A 14,724-nucleotide genomic window follows, 5' to 3' on the forward strand; every position below is an offset into this window, starting at 1 on the left:
CTTTATGGGACTCGACACTTGTGTACACTCACTCCATTGGGTTTGCAGCTATCAGCTGACAAGCTGACCAATCACAGAGCTTGCGCTACACATCGTTGTGGCATGTAGTTATATTTTTTAAGAGGTGCACGTCAACGAGGGTTTTGCGACTGTATGAAGGATGCACTGGACCATACGCATGTGCTAAATGCAGAGGTATAAATCAGCCTAAAGTCTCTGTTTCAAAAGTCACCACAGTGGAATGAACCAGCAACTTTTCTGGCATATGTTTTACACAGCGGATGCCCTTCCAGCCACAACCCAGTACTGGGAAACACCCATACACTCTAGCATTCACATACACTCCAACTTAGGTCATCTAAATCGCCTATAGCGCATGCGTTTAGACTGTGGGGGAAATCGGAGCACCCGGAGGAAACAAACACAGGGAGAACAGGCAACCTCCACACAGAAATGCCAACTGACCCAGCCGGGACTCGAACCAGCGACCTTCTTGCTGTGAGGTGACAGTGCTAACCACTGAGCCACCATGTCGCCCTTTTTTTAACATTCTAAACGTATTTACCGCACTTTCAATAAATGTAATGCAATGTAAAAAAAATAATAAATGGACATGAAACTTGCCAAAAATATCAGAGTTTACTATATATTAAGTGTCATGTAATTTATGGAGTAAATGAGCAACTCAAAACAGTGTTGATGAGAGATATCACTGCACCACCTTGCCTCGATTTGACCCTTTTCTCAGCGTATGTTTTACAGTACATGTGAAAATGTCTGCCCTGGTGTATCATGTCTAAAGGTGTCACATTTAAACGTGAACAAGCCCAAATAAGATTTGAGAGCAACGCTAGAGGGCAAGTTTACAACAAATACGGTCTCCGATTCCAGACTGTTTCTCACACACAGCTATCATGTGGCTTCAGAGAACTGTTTTAGGAATTTAGCGCCTTTCTCTGCTGATCTTCAACACTTGTCTCACCTCTGGTTTTTCTTTCTCGCTCTCTCTTTGGCTACAGCGCTTTCTCCATCTGGTTTCTATTGGAGAAGTCCAGGATGGAGTTTTGGCTTTTGGCCAGCAGATCTCTTTGTGGGAGGCTGGACTGAGATGTGTAGACTCGAGGAGTGCAGAAACTGATCATAGTATCACAATTATGGATGATGATCGGTATTTGGCGTAGAATCCTAACGATATATCACACTAGTTCTAATGCACATGCAAATTAGAGATGATGAAAAGTGCAGATTGTTGCGGAGCCAGTGGTGAGATATTGGTCTGTGGTTGAACCTGCTGTTTTGTTTTTCATAGCTCATAGAAACTGACAGTAAATGAGAGCTTATTGTTAGGTTTATTTATTTACAGGCACACATTATAGACTCCTAATTTGCACATTAGGGTATTTATTAAGAGTGTTGTTCAGGATTTGAACAATATGCTCTGGAATGAAGCTTAAATGCCCCTTTTCACATGTTGCTTTCAACTCTCTGGGTTAAATTTGTGACAAAACTGTTGTGGGTTTTTAAATACATCAAATTTGTCCCTTGAAGTTAATGATTACGCAAGACAGGGATTTGCAGGAATTTACTTTATAAGCAGATGTGTAGCATCAAATTATACTTTTTAAACAGGAAACCTGTATTCTAAACTATTGCATCATTTATTTTTCTCCATAAAACTCAGTGCAGATTGTTAATAAACCACAGGTTTGTCTGCAGGATGAGCAAAACTATTAAATATACTTCTATCATGGTTAATCTCTAGAGCAGTTTCAACATTAAATATTGCAACAGGCTCATTCTGAAAACGTAGCCCTATATACGTTTCTGGAGATCACAAAATATGTAGCCAGATTTATTTTTTCAAATGAACACTACAGGTGGTACGACGTTGATGCGATTCGAGTCTGGCAAAAAACGGTTCCAGAAAACGAATAAGACAAAAAGAGAAGCCAAAAAATAAAATAAACAAGTAAATAACAGGGTTAGGATGTGGTAAAAACTGAAAACGTGGTAAAAATCAGGCTGCCGCAAGGGCTTTTTATTTTCTGGATTGCTTTTGAAAACTGTCGGTGGGGTTTATATATATTCTGCTTTGAAAATGTGAGTTACGTGCCGGAACGTCTGTCAGACTCTGAAACTAGACGACGTAGATTCAGAGTTCCACATGAGGTCATTAATTAGCAAATAATATAAAGATTACTAACGTAAACATTAGGTGAGCAGGTTACATTGTAATATGTCATAACAACAAGTTACATGACGAGATTTGCAGGGATAAGCAATTTAGCTGTTTGTATCAGACAAAACACGACAGAAATGTAAATACAGCCATTCAGAAGCACAGAATAGTGCACTCACTGCACTCCAATGAAATGGTTTAGGGAAGTGGATGGGTGCTGGTCAATTGGTGCTTTTGAAAACACTATTGGTTGGGTTTAGGGAAGGAGGTGGGTGCGGTTATCGGTTTGTCAGTCAGTCAATCAACAGCGGCCTCTGGTTAATTTATGCGATAACAGTAGGCGTAAATGGCATTCGGGAGAGAAATTTGAGATCTCATAAAGCATACACAGCGGCCTCTGGTGGATTCATGAAAACAAAACCTGCAGAAAAAAAAAACACAGCTCATGGGACGTATTTGGTGCTCTCCAGAAACGTTTATAGCTGTATGTTTTAAAGATTACCATATATTTGGCAAATTCTGACCTAAAGTTTTTGTTGAAATGTAAATAAAAAGCAAAAAAAAAAATTGCTGGATGAATAAAAGTAACTTTAAGTTACTTAAAGTAATGGTTAAGTTACTTAATATTAGCGGTTATAGTGTGGATGCTTTTACACTTCACATTTTAACCAGAAATAGTACACCAATTCTGACTTAGTTACTTTTATTCAACCAGCACACTTTTATTTGCTTTTATACAGTATTATTATTATTATTTTGCAGATAAATGTGAATTATTTAAAAAATCTTAATGGCTTATTTTTCAAATTATTTTGTTTTACCCAATTCACCTATAGCGCATGTCTTTGGACTGGGAGAAACCGGAGCACCCAAGGAAATCCATGCAAACACGGGGAGAACATGCAAACTCTACACAGAAATGCCAACTGACCCGGCCAAGGCCTGAACTAGAGACCTTCTTGCTGTGAAGTGACAGTGCTAACCACTGAGCAACTGTGCTGTCCCAGAGATATTTACTATTAAGTTAAAAACAGTTTGAAAGGGTGTTGCTTATTATTTTTGAGAAAACTATAATTCAGGACTTACTGATAGAAACTAAAAAAATAAAAAATAAATAAAAAAACAGCGGTGAATCAGAGGGAATAGGGATCGTTCTGACAATGTTAAAACCAATTAAATTCCAGCCTGAAACCTACGCAACTAAAACCTATGTTTTTATTTGAATGTAAACATGATGAAATACTCTTTAAACCCTGAGTTACAGAAATGACATCACTTCCCTAAATGATGTCAAAAAGATCAGATTATTACTTTAATCCATTTGTACTCAGCTTTAAGTGAGCACACCGGCCCCTGATTCACTCCTCCTGGAAAACACCCCTGTTGTTTGTTTGCTGGGATCAGAGAGTGTTTTGGGAATGGTTACCATGCTGTGTGTTTGCGTATAAAGAGTGTTTATGTGTCGTGCGTGTGGACGACCGGCTCAAGAGCCTGAGATGTTTTCAGGTATCAGAATAGTTCAGTTTGTGTGATCAATGCAAACATGAGTCAGCTAATTGGAGGAAGTGTGTGCGCTGTGATCTCTGCTGTGATCTTTGAGTTCAGCAGCCCTACATGGCCTGATCTTAAAACGAAAACATGAAGACATGAAGGTGAAACTGTTAGCACCTCTTGTGAAGGACAAATCTCTTTTAATTGCATAGGCTTTTTTTTTGACAAAATCTATTTAGACTTTTTTTTTTAAAGAAAGTGCTCAAATTTTTTTTATTTTGATTAATAAACTATTCAACTATAACAACAGTTACTTTGTATATTAATAAATGCTTTATTAACTTAACTTTAATCCCTTATAAATGAAAATTAAAGGTGCTGTTTGTTAGTTTCTGATTCATTTAAAGCATAAAAATACCATAATATGTTTGCAGATATTTAAGAAACATGCCGAATGAACATTCTTGTTTATCTAAGAAACATTGTTGAATTCAGATATTCTGCTATGAAAATGTGAGTTACATGCTGGAACGTCAGTCTTTGCTTTGGTCCTTTTGACCTGCCCAAAGCCAGTTTAGCCAATTATATTTCAGCCAGACAAAACATGCCAGAAATTTAAATACAGCTATTCAGAAGCACAGAATAGTGCACTCACTGCACTCCAACGAAGTTGTGAGGTTTATAATCTAATTAATAGCTATTAAACCTCTTTAACATTATTAAATGTAGATGTTAAAATCACTGATATGTGTTTGTCTTCAAGATCTGAGGTGAAATATCTGCTGCTGCTTTCAGTAGTATTGCAGTAAATGTCAAGTAAAATGACATTAAACTCACATTATTAGCAATTAACACTGAATAAAGCACTTGAGCTGTACATGAGCTGAGCATCAGTTTTCTGCTGTTCAGCTGCAAGAAATAGAAGCTGTATCTAAAATATAAATTTCAGGTGTTGGTTAGGACAACAACTCCTTTTAATATGGAAAATATTCCTTCTATCGCGTTGTATTTAGAAGATTTTTTAAATCAGCCTTTAGGCTCGATAGTAGGGATGGGCTATACCACAATTTTTGAATGCGATACGATACAAATACTTTTGTTACATTTTTTTATGATAAAGATAGCACTTATTATTTAAAATGTTAAAGTGATTTTTCTAAGTAATGTTAATTAAAAAAAAAAAAAGATCGTCACACACTTACACACACACATATATGAGAGGCACCACGCAACGTTTCCTCTGCCATCATGTCATTTTGTAATGCAGAAGTATGTGACTTGTGCATTTTGAGTATGTAAGTACATAACGTCTTATATACAAAACGTCACCGACAATCCTGTACACAATCGCTAAAATATTTAGTTATGCAGAAATTATTAAAATATAATTAAAATATCAATACTTAGAAAAATATTGACACCAAATGAAAAGCTTTTGAGTATCGATATAGCAATGCTCCAGTATTGATGTGCACATTTCTACTCGATAGTTTGGCACACTTCTGTTAATGTCGTCAATCTGGTAATGTGCATCAGCGAGTGCTTTGAACCAGGCATGCAATACCTAATTCAACCACTGGATGTCAAACTTACATACTGCACCTTTAAAGGCTCAGTATCAATGAGCAATACATTTTTGCAGTCTAAACGATTATAAGTCAGAATACAGCATTTGTAGATGTATTTATAAACTGCTTACTAACATCTATTAGTGTTAATTAGTGCTGTAACGGATCACAGAGCGCACAGTTCGGATCACATTATGTTTTTTTTTTAGTCATGGATCGGACCATTTTTCGGATCAGGCAAAAAGGGGGGACACAAATGTAATTTGCTTTCCATTTGTTACAAAAACGGTACCGCAAGAAACTTTAGGTTTTAACAAACAGAACTCAGAACCTGTACATTTATTAAAAGGTAAATGAAGAAATAATCAGCTGAATAAAAATAAATTGTAAAATATTCAGTGAAAAATTCACTGTTACGACTACTGTTGCTGATAATGCTAAAATGTAGAAATCTAGCATTATAATTTGTACAATCCATATTTATTTTTAGTTTTCAATAAATGATTCAGTTATTCATTCATACAACTTCATGTTTCATTGGTTCAACTTATCCAGCAAGTTTTTAAGCAGCGGATGCCCTTCCAGCAGCAACCCATCTCTGGGAAACCATCCACACACACACACACACACACACACACACACACACACACACACACACACACACACACACACACACACACATTCACACACACTCATACACTACGGACAATTTAGCCTACCCAATTCACCTGTACTGCATGTCTTTGGACATTGGGGGAAACCGGAGCACCCGGAGGAAACCCACGCGAATGTAGGGAGAACATGCAAACTCCACACAGAAACGCCAACTGAGCCGAGGCGACGTTCTTGCTGTGAGGCGACAACACTACCTACTGCGCCACTGCTTCGCCCTACATGCTACAAATATTTCAAAATGTATCAAAAATAATGTATATAATATGCCATACATGACATATATTTCTGAGGTAATCTGCCACGTTTTTTTTAACTGTGTAGCGTTGTAGCTGCTTTATTAGGCCTGCTACGCTACTGTATTTCAATACAGCTCATTTTGGTGGTACTTGAAGAGACAATTTTTTTCTGAGGTGGTACTTGATTAAAAAAAGTTTGAGAACCACTGATCTAAACTATAAACCGTTACCCCAGCACTCTGTGTTATTTGACTGTTTGTAATTTCATAACTTACTTAAAAGACTAAAGTTTCAATCTCTTTCTTGATTTTTGCGTTTTCAGATTTGAATGCAGCGATTTGAAGGAATAATAAACATATGCAAATCACCATGCTTTTTTTTAATGTTGCGTGGGTGTTGAGATCCCGCTCTTTAAATCATGCAGCTTACACTGAATGCATTAATGCAGGCTAAACAAGTAGAGACAGAAAACACCTTAAATAACCTAAGAAACCCACCACATCCCGAATAACCCACCACATCTTTCTCTGTCATTATTATATTTTACAGGTAAGCCTGAATGCTTTCATACCTGTGATTTGAATGATGTTAGAGGCGATCTCTCTGTGATAGTTACAAATGTAGGACTAATCTACAAGTAAAAAAAAAAAGTTTTAATCCGCAGGTCACGTGTGTTCTGAACTGTGAGTTGAGATCCGAATGAATCACGGATCAACCATGATCTGTTACATCCCTAATGCTTAACAAATAATGAATCAACTAATTGCCAATGCTTAATACATGACAGTGTGTAGTTATTATAATGTGTAACCAGCAACTCAAATGTTGTGTAATGACAGTAAAAGATGTAAAAGTGAAGCACATTTCTCTTCTTAGACTCCTCAGAGCAAACTGTGCTGAAGGAAATTGCTTTGGATAGTGCCTATATTTTCATTTTTCAGGGCTGGCGTGTTTGCCTAGCACCTTGCAGAGAGACCGAGAGTGTCTAAATGACGGGTAATAGGTGAGAATGTCAGCGAAAACTTGTACTTGTGCGAATATGTGTGTGTGTGTGTATTGTGGGCCCCAGCTCCGCCATGACTGAAGCTAACATTCGGTGCCAGATGCAGAAACTGTCAGCATGCTGGTCGAAGCCACATTTTTTCTTGTGCAAAACCACGACGAACAAAAGTGGGCTCTTTTACATGACTTGTTCCCCCAGGAAGCTGCAGTTCAAGGTTGGGTTCAGATGAAGCCGATAAAAACACACTTAACAAGATCCCTCACTCCACTCATTCATCAGAGAGCGGCTCTACGACTGCCACCTGTTTCTGATACAGACTAAAAGAAAGCAGGAGGACGCAGAAAAATCCAGAGACGTCAAGAACAGGAGGGACTCAAACGCTGACAATAAACACACTCGGCTTGTGTGGAGGAATGGAATATAGTCTGAGATAAGTCAGACTGAACTAAAAAATGTTAAATATTTTATTGTTTTTAATCCAGTAGGCTATTGGGGTTTTACAGTTTTTCTCGATTGCTTGGATGTAGTTGTCAACTGAAACTCCACATTTTCAAAACAGTTAACACACAGGCCTAAACAGCAGCACTCATGGTCAAAATGACACATTTTGCTGGCAAAAGGCACATATCGTGTCAAAACATTTAACATATGCAACAAAAGCTATTTTTACCTTCAAACAACACAACTTGCAAACAAGTATATGAGCTCTTTCAATTAATCATTACACAATGGACAACAAAATACAAAATACAGAACTCAGTGCACCACCATTGCTTGTCATTGTAGCCTATTGCCAATGCCATTTGTTGTCTTTCTATTTGGGCTTTCAAATTTGCCTTTTTGCAAAGAATTGAATCCAGAATAAGAAATGCTTTGATTACATTTATATTGGATTCATGACAATTTTCAAACAGTGGCTGAAAACTGAAATACTGTAAAAACAGAGAAAAGTAATAAAATACTGTAAATATTAGAGAAAACACATGTAAAACAATATACAGTCAAATCTATTGGGAGTATACAGTTTTTCTAGTTTGCTTTGACCTGGTTAAAGAAACTAGGTTTCTCTTCATTTTCATTATCACTATCCCAGCAGAGCAGAAGACAGGTCTTGCAAATGTGTAAACCCTTTCTCATTGGGTTGACACATTTTCCCTACCATTTTTCAAAACAGTTAACACAGATGTCATTCAAGCAATCCAAACTCCATTGTTTTAGTTTTGGTAACCAAACAGAATCAATCTATTCCTAACTATTAAAAACTACCAACATCAGTATGAAATCACTGAAGCACCGGTTTAACACTCCTTCACACAAATCTTCAATTAGCCATCATTCTGCAAACCTTATAAAAACGATGGAAGGTCTGTGTTGTTCTGTGCCAGCATTGATGGAGGAGGTCAATATGGCTATTTCCTATACTCCCAATAGATTTGACTGTATATTAGTTTACATGTGTTTTCTCTAATATTTACAGTATTTTATTACTTTTGTCTGTTTTTTTTTTTATATACAGTATTTCAGTTTTCAGCCACAGTTTGAAAAATGTCATGAATTCAATATATATTCAATCAAAGCACATCTTATTCTTGATCCAATTCTTTGCAAAAAGGCGAATTTGACAGCCCAAATAGAGACAACAAATGCCATTGGCTATAAGCTACAATGGCAAGCAATGGTGGTGCATTTTGAGTTCTGTATTTTGTATTTTGTTGTCCATTGTGTAATGATTAATTGAAAGAGCTCATATACTTGTTTGCAAGTTGTGTAGTTTGAAGGTAAAACTAGCTTTTGTTGCATATGTTAAATGTTTTGACACGGTATGTGCCTTTTGCAAGCAAAATGTGTCATTTTGACCATGAGTGCCGCTGTTTAGGCCTGTGTGTTAACTGTTTTGAAAATGTGGAGTTTCAGTTGACAACTACATCCAAGCAATCGAGAAAAACTGTAAGACATAGCCACTATTGACCTCCTCCATCCATGCTGGCACAGAACAACACAGACCTTCCACCGTTTTATAAGGTTTGCAGACTGATTGCTTTTTAAAGATTTGTGTGAAGTAGTGTCAAACCGGTGCTTCACTGAATTCATATTGATGTTGGCAGTTTCTAATAGTTAGGAATAGATGGTTTCTGTTTGGTTACCATAAATAAAACAATGGAGTTTGGACTGCTTGAATGACATCCGTGTTAGCTGTTTTGAAAAATGGTGGGGAAAATGTGTCAACCCAATGAGAAAGAGTTCATCACATTTGCAAGACCGGTCTTCTGCTCTGCTGGGATAGTGAAAATGAAAATGAAGTGGAACCTAGTTTCTTTAACCAGGTCAAAGCAAACAAGAAAAACTGTAATATTAAAGTATTTTTTTTGTTGTTGTTTTTTTGTAGTATTTCCTAATAATATTTTTCTTCTGGAGAAAGTCGTATTTGTTTTATTTTAGCTAGACCAAAAGCAGTGTTTAGTTATTTTTTAATTAATTTAAAGGTCAATATTAATAGTAAATTAATATTACAGTTTTTCTCAGTCGCTTTGGAATGAGAAACTGCTACTAGGATGTGCACAAATAACTAATTGTTTTGAGAAATGCATGACCTGTTGTGCAAATGTAAATAGGGTTGTGAGAAATGCACTAAAGCAACTGAGAAAAACTGTAAAAAAAAAACAGCTCATTAGCAGTTTACTGAGCTAAAAGTTTTTGTTAATTGCTTGTTAATAGCATGAATTGTACAATAAAATAAAGTGTGACCAAAAGCAGTGTTCATGGAGTTTTTATATGCACTATTAAAGGATGTAATGTGAATATTTAATAAATAAGTCTGGCTTGATTGATGAGCTACACTTTATATAATGTGATATATCATAAACACATACTAAACTGCATCTGAAGCCCTGATGAAAGCTCTGTTTGTGTGTGTTTTATGGTATAAAGATGACAGCTCAGTGTGTGTGTGTGTGTGTGTGTGTGTGTGTGTGTACACGCTGGTCCCCGAGCTTGTGCGTCACTGTTTATAAACTCGTATACCTGTGTGTAACTGGTAGGAATATGACGGCCAATCATAACAGGAGGACTTAAGGACTTGTTTGTGTAAGCACTGGAAATTTCTCAGTGGGAATAGCCTGTGCTTACCGAGAGCTCTGATTACAGCTGTTTGAACAGATGCTGGGCAGGAGATGGATGTGCAGGTATAAAGAAATCGTCTGTGGAGGCCGAGACCCTGAACTGTCCTGCAAATATTATTTTTCAACACCTGAGCATTTTCTGAAGACCTGAATAATGACCCCTGCCTGATGCCAAATCAAAATTGTATGCTGGCGTCATTATGATCCATCAGTCTGGCCAACAGAAGCGCCTCTATGTTTTTGCCGGACGTTTGTCTCTCTCTCTCTCTCTCTCTCTCCTGCTGCCATGTATTAGTTTATCCAAGAGTTTAAGACTGGAATGCTTCCAAGGGACGTAGGAAACCCTAAGTTTTGTGCAGGATCTGTGTAAAGCTCAGAGAAACGAATCTGACCACTGTAACATGATTCAATTATGCTCAGTCTAATATAGTCCAGAAAAAGTTTACAACACATCAAGATAGATAGACGACCGGGTGAATAGATAGACGGACAGACAGATAGATGGATGGATGGATGAACAGACAGACAGACAGACAGATAGATGGATAGATAGATGGATAGATAGATAGATGGACAGACAGGTAGATAATTAGATAAACAGATAGATGGATTAAAGGACAGACAGAAAGGTAGATAGACAGGCACACATAGATAGACAAACAGATGGATAGATGGATAGATGGATAGATAGACAAACAATTAGAGATAGACGGACGAACGGAGGGATGGATGGACAGATAGTTAGATAAACAGAGGGACGGATGGATGGATGGATAGACAGGTAAGACAACAGACAGACAGCTAGATGGACGGATGGATGGATGGATGGACGGACGGACAAGTAGATAGAATGACGGACGGACAGAGGGACGGATGAACGGATAAATAGTTAGATAAACAGACAGATAAATGGGTTGATAAATGGACTGACAGACAGGTGGATGGATGGATGGATGGATGGATGGATGGATAGACAGACAGGTAGATAAATATATGATAGATAGATAGATAGATAGATAGATAGATAGATAGATAGATAGATAGATAGATAGATAGATAGATAGATAGATAGATAGATAGATAGATAGATAGATAGATAGATAGATAAACAGATGGATGGATGGACAAACAATTAGAGATAGATGGACGAACGGAGGGATAGAGGGACAGATAGTTAGATAAACAGATGGATGGATGGATGGATAGACAGGTAGATAGGTAGATAGACAGACAGACAGAAGATAGAAAGATAGATAGATAGATAGATAGATAGATAGATAGATAGATAGATAGATAGATAGATAGATAGATAGATAGATAGATAGATAGATAGATAGATAGATAGATAGATAGATAGATAGATGGACAAACAATTAGAGATAGATGGACGAACGGAGGGATAGAGGGACAGATAGTTAGATGGACGGATGGATGGATAGACAGACAGACGGACGGACGGACGAACGGATGGATGGACGGACAGACAGACAGACACAGATAGATAGATGGATGGATGGATGGATGGATAGATGGATGGATAAATAGACAGATAGACAGATAGGCAAGTAAATGGACAGACAGACAGACTGATAGACAGATAGATGGATAGATGAGTAAAATGACATGCAGGTTGAGAAGGTGACGTTGAGAACTGTATTTCTGGAGATGAACTCAAAGCCTTTGCTGGCAGCCTTTTAAGCAGCACTTTATAAAGTAAAAGCCATCAATATTTTAACTTCACATGCTGCAGGGGGTGCACACATTTTTACATGGGAAATGACATCACTGTGTACATGAGCGTCAGGTGGTGCGATGCCTAACGCTGCAGCATTGTTTTAAATGGCAGAAGCGTGTGTTTACCCACCAGGCTTGGGTTTCATACTTGGGCCAAGCGCAATAAAAGTTATAACAAAACATACCTGTATTCTCTAGAAATCCCAATACAAGCAGCGCTCGGTTTCATTTGACAGCTGATACTAAGCCATGTTATTCCCAGCGGAAGCTGTTTTCTGCTTGAAAATCCACTTCCCTTCTATTCTCGGGCCCCAAAAGGCTTCCAGCAAAATGTACAATCGAACAATAATAAATAACGTTTACTGCATGAGGCATGACTTGTGTGATTTGCCACTCCATCAACCAAATAAACCACCACTGAAACAACGTGGGCGCACACACAAAAAAAAGTAGATCCGGGCCCGCGATGTTCAGGACCGCTCCTACAATGTGCTATACATCAGATGCAGTCCTCGTCTTTCAACAAGCTAGAGGCTCTAATGTAAATCACGCCTCCTCAGCTCCCATTTTAGTCGGGTGTGAGGAGAGAGTTTGCCTGGCATACTACAATAAACACAATAAAACACGATGTAAAGGACTACATAAATATTCCCTCAGGGTGGCCTGCCAATGTTTGGAGAGACTCCAGTTTCAGTGACAACTGCAAATGTACATGTAGAACTGCAGGTGTTGGCCATATTGGAAAAAATAGAGCAAAATCAAACGTCAAAGCAAAGGAAACGACAGGCAGACCGCAACTCTTGGTGGTTTAAATCAGAATAGTTTCAGTTCAGGATACAAATTCCAAAGTCGCCATGAAATGGAAGCTAAAATTGTCCTTTTTAACTCTATCGTGACGTACATCCACTTGAAATGGTTTAGAAATTAGAAAAAAAATTTGGGTTTTCATTATTTTGGAACCAATTAGATTGCTGGAAGATTGACAATTGCTTACATAATGAAAGAAGATTTACGCAATGGATGAAGGTAGATCAGAAGGTAGAGACACACCCTAATAGCCCCACCCTAAATGACTGATAGAAAAGCCCAAAAGGATGGAGAGCCCCATCAGAAATGACAGAAAGCCCCTAACGCCCCATTCACACGGAGAATCAGCATCAATGCTTCCCATTCACTTTGAATGGGTGACGTCAGGCGTTGCCGAACTGCATTGTGGATCCGTCGGCGCCGCTTTAGAGGCGTTGCTCACTGCAGAAGTTGGGACTTGCTCAACTTTTCAAGCGCCAACGAAAGCGCCAGCCAATTAGATCGCTGTATGCAAATACACCAGCTAGACAGTGGCCTATTGCTGACTGAATTTCATTGGCTGACCCTGCTATGACGATCGCGTTAGCCCCAACTTCAGACACGCCTTCAGTCAAGCGTTGACGCTGAAGCCCCGTGTGAATGGGGCGTAAGGGCATCCCATCAAGCAATTTTGTGTTTAGACATCTATAGACATCTAAGCGTTGATGGCAACATGATCTTATTCTGGAAACGTTGCCCTATATATTTTTGTAGATCGCAAATTATGTTCCCAGCGGTTTGTATGGCTGCATTTCGTCTTTAAAATAAATGCTACAACGCAATGACGCTGTTCCTTTCGTGCTTACCAACTGATTGCTACCTCTATATGGATGGCTTTCCTGCTGTTACCAGTTTGTCCAGTTAGCTCGTCATGTACGTCTGCAGATTTGAGGCAAAGAGCAGAGTTGACAATGATGACGGGGCTCAATTCTGATGAAAAACTGTTCCAGAAAGCGAGTTAGACAAAAACACAGGCGCCAAAATGTTAAATAAAATACAGGGTGAGAATGTGGTAAAATCTAAAAAACATGGTTAAAATCAGGTGAGGGCTTTTCTTTTTCTGGATTGCTTTTTAAAACTGTCGATTGGGTTTAGGGAAGTGGGTGGGCGTATCATTCTGTGCTTTTGAAAACACTATTGGTTGGGTTTAGGGAAGGAGGAGGGTGGGCCGGTCAATTGGTCAGTCAGTCAACAGCTGCCTCTAGTGGATTTATGCCAGAACAGCAGGCGTCAATGGCACTCGCGAGAAAAATCTGAGATTTGAAAAAGTGTACACAGCGGCCTCTAGTGGACTTGCAAAAATAAAAACTGCAAAAAAAAGTAGCTTCTGTGATGTATTTGGTGCTCTCCAGAAATGTATATAGGGGTACGTTTTCAGAATGAGCCTAGGTTGGTAGATGACTCGACTAACATTATTTATATTACTTTAATAACATATTATTTAGATTTTTGCAGGGGCTTTTATTTACTGTGCTTAATGTCAGAATGCAATCAAAAGTTACCCTTTTTATTTTCATATAGTGCTTGTTATAAATCATGTATCTGTGCACTTTATAATTTTGTGAAAATGAATGTGCCCTCAGAATCTTTGATCAAATATCATAACCTTCCTTTCTCCCTCAAAACAAAACTTTTCTTCACTTCTGGTCACAGCAAGCATTTTTCATTTTAAGGACTACAAAAAATATTTTCAGTACATCCTTCACTGATTATATATTTAGTTGAATACAGCACAATCGCAGTTAACAAACGCAAGACGCCTCGCTCTCGCTCTGTAAGCAGATGTGCAATGTGGACTCAGTACTGAAGCTGAAAGTATCACTGCTAATTCGTCCAGCCCTGACAGATCTCTACATGGTGTTCTGGTGTCATT

The sequence above is a fragment of the Danio rerio genome, chromosome 6 (genome assembly GCF_049306965.1).
Source record: "Danio rerio strain Tuebingen ecotype United States chromosome 6, GRCz12tu, whole genome shotgun sequence".
NCBI lineage: Eukaryota > Metazoa > Chordata > Actinopteri > Cypriniformes > Danionidae > Danio > Danio rerio.